Here is an 8,865-nt window from a genome sequence, read left to right as displayed (position 1 = left end):
AAAGCATTTGTTGCTTTTAAAAGCAGCTTTTCATTCATAACAGAAAGCATTTGTTATTTCTTCTTGATAACGATTATCTTTAATTAATCTGATTAGGTCTACTGCAAAATATATGAAAAATTTTTCAATACTAGTACTACTGGGACAGTAGAGCCCAAGCAAGGGATGTGAAAAAATAATTTGCTAAAAATGTAAAAACTATGATGTAATTTTATAAAGTTAAAATCTAAACTACTATTAAGAATGACAAAACAATAATTATATGTCCAAATTTCCCACTTATGTTATATTTAGGAACTAGAAATTCTAGGATAAACATGATGCATCATGTCACATCCAAAGTATTTAGAGTAAAAAAAAAAAAAGTTGAGTAAACAAATTATTCTCATGGCATCTTAAAATTCTAGTAAAATTATTGGTTATTGTTTATTTAAGAGGGGGGCCTTTGAACATTTGGATCATTTGGAATATTTTCTCCAGGTCCTTGGCTCCATCAAGTTTAAAACTGTTTCTATTAAGAAAAAACAAGTAGAATTAAAACAACAAATTTTCTCATTTGAAAAAAAATGAAGGCCTGGAATGATTAAATACTTGGCATATCTCTTAAATTGTAACCTTCTTTATAGACTGACAAATTATAGCAATATCATATATAAATTATTGCACATTTAGTCTTGTTTTAATTGTAATTGGCATTTTAAGCAGGTTTTGTTTCTAATCTGAGACGTTATTTCAGCGTGGCGATGCATAAAATAAGCCATGTGCCTAACTGCATGAATTATCTTTGAGAAATGTCTGTAATCATTTTAACATTTTGCGTAGTGCTGAGTAGTGGCAGATGAGGAGAGACGAAATGCGGACACAAACAAAAGTAACATTGTTTCAGGTTGTGCTCTTTGAAGGTGAACAAAAAAGGCTTTGCATAAATTGTGCTGTATCATACAAAGGTCTACATTGTTTTCACTTTACTACAGTTAGCTGAATTTCTGGTGCTTTGCATTTTAATCACTGTGCCACTACATGTCTACCATAAACCATATCTTACACTCAGGCACCCTTGTGATTATGCAGCACATGGTTATAAGATGTTCTGCTTTCTGTGTTTATTTTTTGTCTTTTTTGGTGTATTGGCAAATAGTTCTCAGTTATGGGTTTTAGAGCACAGACCTTCCATCTGAATACTTACCTACTGTATACCACACATTGTTTAGTAATGGCTAGCATGTTAGTGGAGAGAGAGATTTCAAAGAAAAGAGATATCATGTCCATGTCCATGTACACACACAGACACACACACACTGTATAATGAGTTTCTCCTGCAGAGCGTCCATGTTGCAAAATTAGCCAGGCAAAAGTGCTCTGTAAGTGCACCATCTGTATTGTTGCATATAGTAGCAAGTGGGGTGAAACCACAATAAGTGGATTGAAAGCCATGAATAGGAAAAATCTGCTTTGTTTTTTAAATATTATGCAGGAGTACTGTATCAGTCTGTGTCCTGCAGAAGCCAGCTTACACTCAAAAACATGACCTGCCTACTGGCTTGTATTAAAATGGCATTTGATTTGATGGTGGAAAAAGGAAAGTATAAAGGGAACAGTATCTTTTTGAACACCCTGCAAAGTAAACATTTGCATGAACAAGTGCGGTTTTCCTGTAGAATTTCCGCTGCCATGTCCTTCAAAAAACAACCCTATAGCTACAAAATACAACATGTTTACATGAAATATTTGTCATAACTGTTATGACGAATATTTAATGTAAACATGTTGTATTTTGTTATAAAGAATACTGATGCAAAAGAAATTGTGACTGGTGTTGTACATTCTTTTGCCTAAATATATAAAACTCCCGTCTCCTTCACTTTTCTGGGACTTTTTTCAGAAGATGTAGATGAATTATACTGGACATAGAGTCCTCTTCGGTGAGAGGTGTAGAGCATCCTCTCCTGGTAGCATATGATATTACACAGTAACTTCCAGCTAAGTAAACTGGCAGAAAACTATTTCAAAAACTATATTCATACTTCACCGATTCTGAATTGTGGCACGTATACTATGATTAATAACTTAATCGACAAATGAGTAAAAAATGTTAATGATTTACAAATAATTTACAATTTAGTGGAAAAGACATTTAATATGTTGGTATTGAGGAAAACAGATAAAGCTGGTTTAATAAACATCATTCTTACACTAAACACAAACAGTAATAATTTTGCTTTTAAATATTCTGAGAACCCTTTTTTCACATATTTCCAGATGATTAAATTATTACATTTGTCTTATATCTATAAATACTGCCCTGTATACAAATAAGTAAATCAAAACATAAAAATGATATAACAGGAGACTGGCATATTTATGGAGAGAAACAGTCTTAGGGTGCTTAACAAATGCAAAAGACAAACTGTAATAAATGCAAGAAAACACAATTATTACTATTTTAAATCCATCAAATGTGTTTTTAAAAGTAAAAACTATATTGTTATTTGAATTCTTGTTTTTATGCCTAAATCTGAAATGAATCAATCTTAATATTCAACCCCTTCAAAAAAAAAATATTATTACTATTACTACTAATACTATTTTTATGTTTTTGATAAACAAGAAATTTGAAAATTCACTTCATATTAAGAGCTTAACTGGAGAATTAACCATTAAAGAAATATGCTAAATTATTTTGATAATTATCAATAAGGTTAATTTAGGGCACCCATGGCATAAACCTTACATCTGGTGGTGATTTAAACAACCTTGAAGACACAATTTATTGTAGCAATGTTTAAGATAATATATGCTAAACATAATTTTCTACTTGTTTCTAAAGGCTTATTGAACAGTAAACTGCTCTTCTGGTTAAACTTTATTAAACACTGCCATCTGGTGGCTGCCGTCTGACATACTTTTAAAACCCTTGTCAACATGACAAGTTCACACCTGATTTATTAAAATCAAAATCATCAAGTGAACAGGAAATCGTACGTTTATTGTCTTTTTGACAACTCATACATACAAATCCTGGTATCACAAAATATCTTCATTAATGACGTAAACACTTAAAAATACAATGAAGCAGAGGATCTATTAAAAGACTCATTACTGGTATCAGATTATCAAACGTACACATGTATTCAGCTAGCACGTAAAGCATTTATTGAAGCAAATCGAGGGTTTTTTCCCCTCATACTATCGACGGTGTGCCCAAAAGTCCTGAAGGATGATTTTCACAGTGCCTTAAGAAGCAGGTACGCACATGGTGTCTCCTCGCCGTATCTAAAAAGTACTACTGCTGAGGTTTATTTTATCTTAGAATTATCTGACAACAACCATCAAGAGAAACAGAACGATGAGAAACATTTGAACCTGCACAAAAGAGGACATTTTTCCTGCAACATATGCGTGACTAAATCAACATGTAAGTGCAAAGTTTTGCCCTTAAAGCTTGATGTTGTGTTTTAAACCAGTTTAGTGACCAATCTCAAAGGGATTCACTGCTACAGTATGTTTGGACAAGTTTTGATAAGAACAGAAAGATTGACAGGAATCAAGCAACATCAGCACATGCATGATGGCTGCACTGGTGACGAAAATGATGATGATCACGATGATGAGGATGATGCCTTTACATCCCTTACAACCCATGGATGTGGAAGCATTAATATCTGTTACCAACTTTACATAGAGCAACACTCGCTGAGTCAAATAAATTAACGCAAGAGAACACGTCCTCATGCAGGTAAGTGTAGCTCAGCAAGGCCACTTTGTAGCTGACCACTTGCTTTTAAAAGGCTGAACTGTAAGGGGGCTATATATATACATATGGCTGTCACTGCCCCAGAGATATCAGTGTAGTTGTAGTTGGATACTTTTAATCAAAGTAACTGTTAGCATATACTCCCAAATTAAAACAAAAAAAGTTCACATATTTCATTTCCTGGCTGAAATGATTCTGGATATTATTTAACATTATTATTAATTCCATTATTTGTATCCAAAGTGGAGCGTATTAGGTCCTTTTTATCTCAGTAGTGCCATTTGTGGACACTACCAGGGTGCCTTTGCATGATTCACCTTTCAAATGAATCTCTTTTTTTAAATCATATACTGAGCTTTTCTCCCTTCCCGCTCCCTTCAAGCCAACTTTCTGTTGATTGGCTGCCCATATCTGGGATATCTGCTCTCACTGACATCATAAAATGTCAGGTTCAAAGACCAATAGACCAAAAAAAAAAAAAAAAAGAAAGAAAGAAAGAAACCAAGAATTCAGAGCGGTCTGAAGTCTGAGCTTTTGCCACGCAGAGATTACATGTTCAGACATTGAAGTATTTTAGACTTTGATATAAACATCTACAACACAGAAGCACATGAAAGGCTGGACATTTTAATCATTCACTCTTTCTGTTCTCGGTCTTGATCGAAGCTGCTACACCTGACTCATGACTGATGAAAGCTCTACCTTACTTGGAAGTGCTCTAAATTGTATCAATAAATATACTTATCATTAGCCATAGCGGGAGATTTTGTTTGTTTTGAAGCACTTTTTCTGTGGATTCGTTGAGCCACTTAACAATCATCATGGTCATTTTAAAGGATCGCACTATTATGCTTCTCTCAAACAACTGATAGTTTGAGCACTTCAGCACCTTGGACAGCTCCATACATAAGGCAGTGACCAATCAACATGTCTTGAGTCACCCATCACTTCTTTGTATTTTGCTTCCAAGGAAACATACTTTGTTAACTTTTTTAACATTTTCTAGAGCAAAGGTTCTGTAATCTTTCTAAAAGTTGGTCTGTGGACACTGGTTGCTTTTTCATTCATTTTTTAGACAATAAAAAAGAAAAATCCAACAAAGACCTAACGCAGGACCTGAGATAGACATCTGGTCCTGCAGTTGATCATTAGAAATGATCTCAAATGAATAGTGACTAAAGAAAATACTCTTAAAGGAGGGAAACTGGGAGAAAAGACTGAGGTGTGTCAACTATACAATTACTGGACTAAAAATAAGTGGGAAGGTCTTATGGAGTGATGAATCCAAATTTTAACATTTTGGAAGTCAGGAGAGAGGTACAACAGTCTTTACAGCCATCTGTAAAACACAGTGAAGGTTCAGCCATTGTTTTGGGTTTGATTTCAGCAAGTGGTGTTGGCGATCTTTTCAAAACTGATGGAATCATGAATGCAGACAGGCAGCATCAGATTTTATCCACCATGCAAAAACAAAAAGCATCTCATCGGCACTGGTTTCAAGTTTCAGCATGACAATGATCCCCAAACAAACTGTTAATGTGGTAAGATCATCCAAGAAAGATCAAACAATGAAACATTTTGTACCAACTCTGATTTTGCCTATATACTGTATTTCCAAGTTAGTTTCTATGTGTCCGATAATTCACTGCACATATTTCCAATTTTCCTGGCAAAATATGGAGAAATGAAGCTTGGCTCAAGACTCTTGCACAGTACTGTACACGTCCTTAATGTTGACAAAAAAGAACAACACTAGCTGCAAGGTGTGTCCAAAATGTTCGACGTTCACAAACAACACATGCACATGAGCACCATACTGAGAATCAGTACAGGATGTCACTCAACGCTGCCCTTAGTGTCTTAATCCCATGTGTGACTTCATGGACCGGAGCACTAAAAACACACTGCAACATCCCAAGCCAATTTCTCTGCCTACAGTGTACAACAGCAGTCGCTGGTTTACACAAAACAATTCAAACTACCAGCCCTCTAATTAAGTGTTGGAAAAATGCTAAAAAGGTTTAGCATCATTAGGTGTGACGTTTTCAGGCTTAGAAACGAGGAAGCACTGTAGGCAGAAAAGGAACTTTCGTTAAAATTTAAGGGAACTGACAAAATAATGTATCAAAGGCAACAAGGCCTAAAATAAGAACCGGCCTCCCTCTGTCTCTCTTCCTCGTGGTGGCACAATAAACAAGATGTTCATCAAAAGAAGGAAAGCCTAGTTTGGAAATCAGCCCCAAGAGACATTGATACTAAACCAACCCTTTCCTGTGATGCACTGTTATTTTCCCTACAAAGAAAGTGAGCTGGGTCCCACAGAGGCAGTGAGTAGAGTACGGTATTTTCTTTGGAACAAACAGCACTGCAGCACATCAGCTAATAGAGCCTGGCTCCCAGAGGGGAGCTCAATATAGGACACTCTTCCTCTTCCTCCACTTGAGCTATTAATACACCCAAACAAAAGAAAAGAGGCTTAATGAGGCAGCAACGGGGAACTCATGCGAACTAAGTTAGACGAGAGCTTTGTAGTGTTTAGCTCCAAGGATTCCAGCTTTTTCATACTGGGAATCTTTTCCATCTGTTCCATTTCTACAGTGGCTGACGTTATGGGAGTAAAAGTACAGTAAACACTGATCAGCCAAAACATTAAAAACACTCTCTGCAATGTTCTGCTGAGAAAACTTGGATCGCACCATTCGTGTGGATGTTCCTTCACCGTACGCTTCCCACCGAAATAACTGCTTATCCCAGCAGGACAGTGCACCTTGCCACACCACAAAAATTAAACAAAAAAACATGAGAAAGAGCCCAAGGTCTTAAACTGCTCTCCAAACTGACTGACAGCAGTCCATCTGCCCTGTCCCAGAAACTAACAGCATCTCACGTCTGTTCTCCAACATGTCAGAGCTGTTTCTTCTGGCACAAGCTGGACATTACACAATATTTGGTGTTGTAGACGATCAGCGTATAGAAATTTTGTTACACCTTTTTAAGCACTCTGCTTAAACCCATTCAATGAGGTCTTTGTGAAATGGCAAAACAAGCAACACAAAAGTGTAAAAGAGATGCATAGATTTAAGCATGATAATGTGCTGGGTATTGATAGTATTGATTCCATAAAGAATCTCTGAAGAAAACACATTATGTGCTGTTAAAAAAAAAAAAAAAATCATCTGTACTAAAAAATATCGTTCATTGAATGGACCAAGAAAAGAAACTCGAACAAACAGAAAATGTGATATATGAAGCTTTTTTTTTTTTGCATATTTGCATGAAAGGTCATGTCTCATGCAGCTTAAAGCAGCTACTTTGAAGTTAATGCTTTGGTTCTGATTCAGAGTAAAAATGGAAGAGGATGACAGCGTGTGTTTAAATGCACACAGTAGTCCAACTGAAAATCTGTATCCTGGCTGAGCAGGAGGATCTGATTCTAGGTAGCTTCACATACGGATCACCAAGTACCCCACACAACAGCAAAATACAGTATTTCAATTATTACAATGAAAACAGACAAAGACGTAATTTAAAAAAAAAAAAAAACAGTTAACAGAGCATGGCATTTTTTTTCCCCTAACTATCCCAACTAACACCAGAATTGTAACACTGGGATATTACAATATTTAGGCTATTGTAACAAGGGGTTTTGTACACCCATCACAATTTTAAACAGTAAAAGTCCCGAATTGAAAATTGGTTAAGCAAGTAAACAAACTCACATTAAATCAAGTAAGAATCTGCCCCCCAAAAAAGCCCACAAAGGCAAATAAAGGAAGTGGTTGATGTTTCGGGTCATATCATGCACTGGGGACCTAATACTAACAAGATATCTGCCTCAAAGTGCGAGCTGTCACACAGTGCAAAGATCACCTTTTCAGTCATGCAGTACAACATGGTAAATAGAGCAAGGACGGCATCAATAGTAAAAAGAAGCATGTGGTAGGGATGCACTGATTGTTAACTTCTGGGCCGACTGGCAAATTCTGATGTACTTATTCCACCTTCTGTTCCAGGGAAGCAAAGAAATCTTCACTATAAATAAGCATAACTGAACTTGAAGTCTTTCAACGCTTCATCACACTATACTTGAACAATAAGCCAGTTAAACACTGATATGATTCGCACATCAGACATTTTTAATTGCTGAAATGAGTCAACAAGGCCCACAACAGCCAGATACCAACATTTGGCTAATATAATCAATCAGTGCATCCCTAATTTGTGCTCAACAACTTGTAATCATCAAAGTTAGGCATTTTGCAGTAGTTTTATGACTGAAGACAAAACGGGGCTACTTTTGCTCTACATTGTCTCCAAATGTCCTAGTGTCTGACCGTCTTTAAACGCAAACATTGCCATTCAAATGCAGTTTGGCACATAAGCCTTCCTTTAATTAATATTTTTTAATCTAAAAAAAAAAAAAAAAAAAAGGAGGTCACTTGAAACTGCCCTCAGGCATCTTGGTTCCAAGAAGGCTCAAATCTCAAACTACTTGACGCATTCAAGCCTTACGCTAAGCTGATCTTCATTTTCCATTTGGGACATTCTGCTCAATCCAATTGGTTGTAGTGATAATGAGACAATTAGGTCTCTACTGCTTGGCTAAATACTGACTTCAGGATCAGACCACATGGAACAGCAGCAATGCTAAGTCCGGCAGTAGCCATACTCCCACATAAGAGACAAAAAAAAAGTCTAAATATAGCTGTTCTAGTCAGGTTGCACTGCCTCAGGCAGCAGTACTCGCTGATAAAAATCACAGATTTGGCTGAACATACTACATCCACATTTGGTTCTTACAAAAAGATGTGCACACATTTTCATCTTTTATATGAATCAGGAAATGTATATTTTTTAAGCCACTAAACAAATATCAATCTTAAAATTCACCTTAAATAATTAGGAGTACCTATAAAGAACTCTGGTTTCATGACTTTGACTCTTACGATGTATACAAAACAAACTAAAACTGACCTACTAGACTCTTCGATGTGTCTAACTAGAAAGATATATGAAAGACCATTTCACTGTATGGAAAGTTTTTTTGAGCTGATAGGAAAACACACACACACACACACACACACACACACACACACACACACACACACACA

This window comes from Haplochromis burtoni, unplaced genomic scaffold (genome assembly GCF_018398535.1).
Source record: "Haplochromis burtoni strain Fernald_Lab_line unplaced genomic scaffold, NCSU_Asbu1 Contig_85, whole genome shotgun sequence".
Classification (NCBI taxonomy): domain Eukaryota; kingdom Metazoa; phylum Chordata; class Actinopteri; order Cichliformes; family Cichlidae; genus Haplochromis; species Haplochromis burtoni.
Note: the sequence above shows the minus strand (reverse complement) of the source record.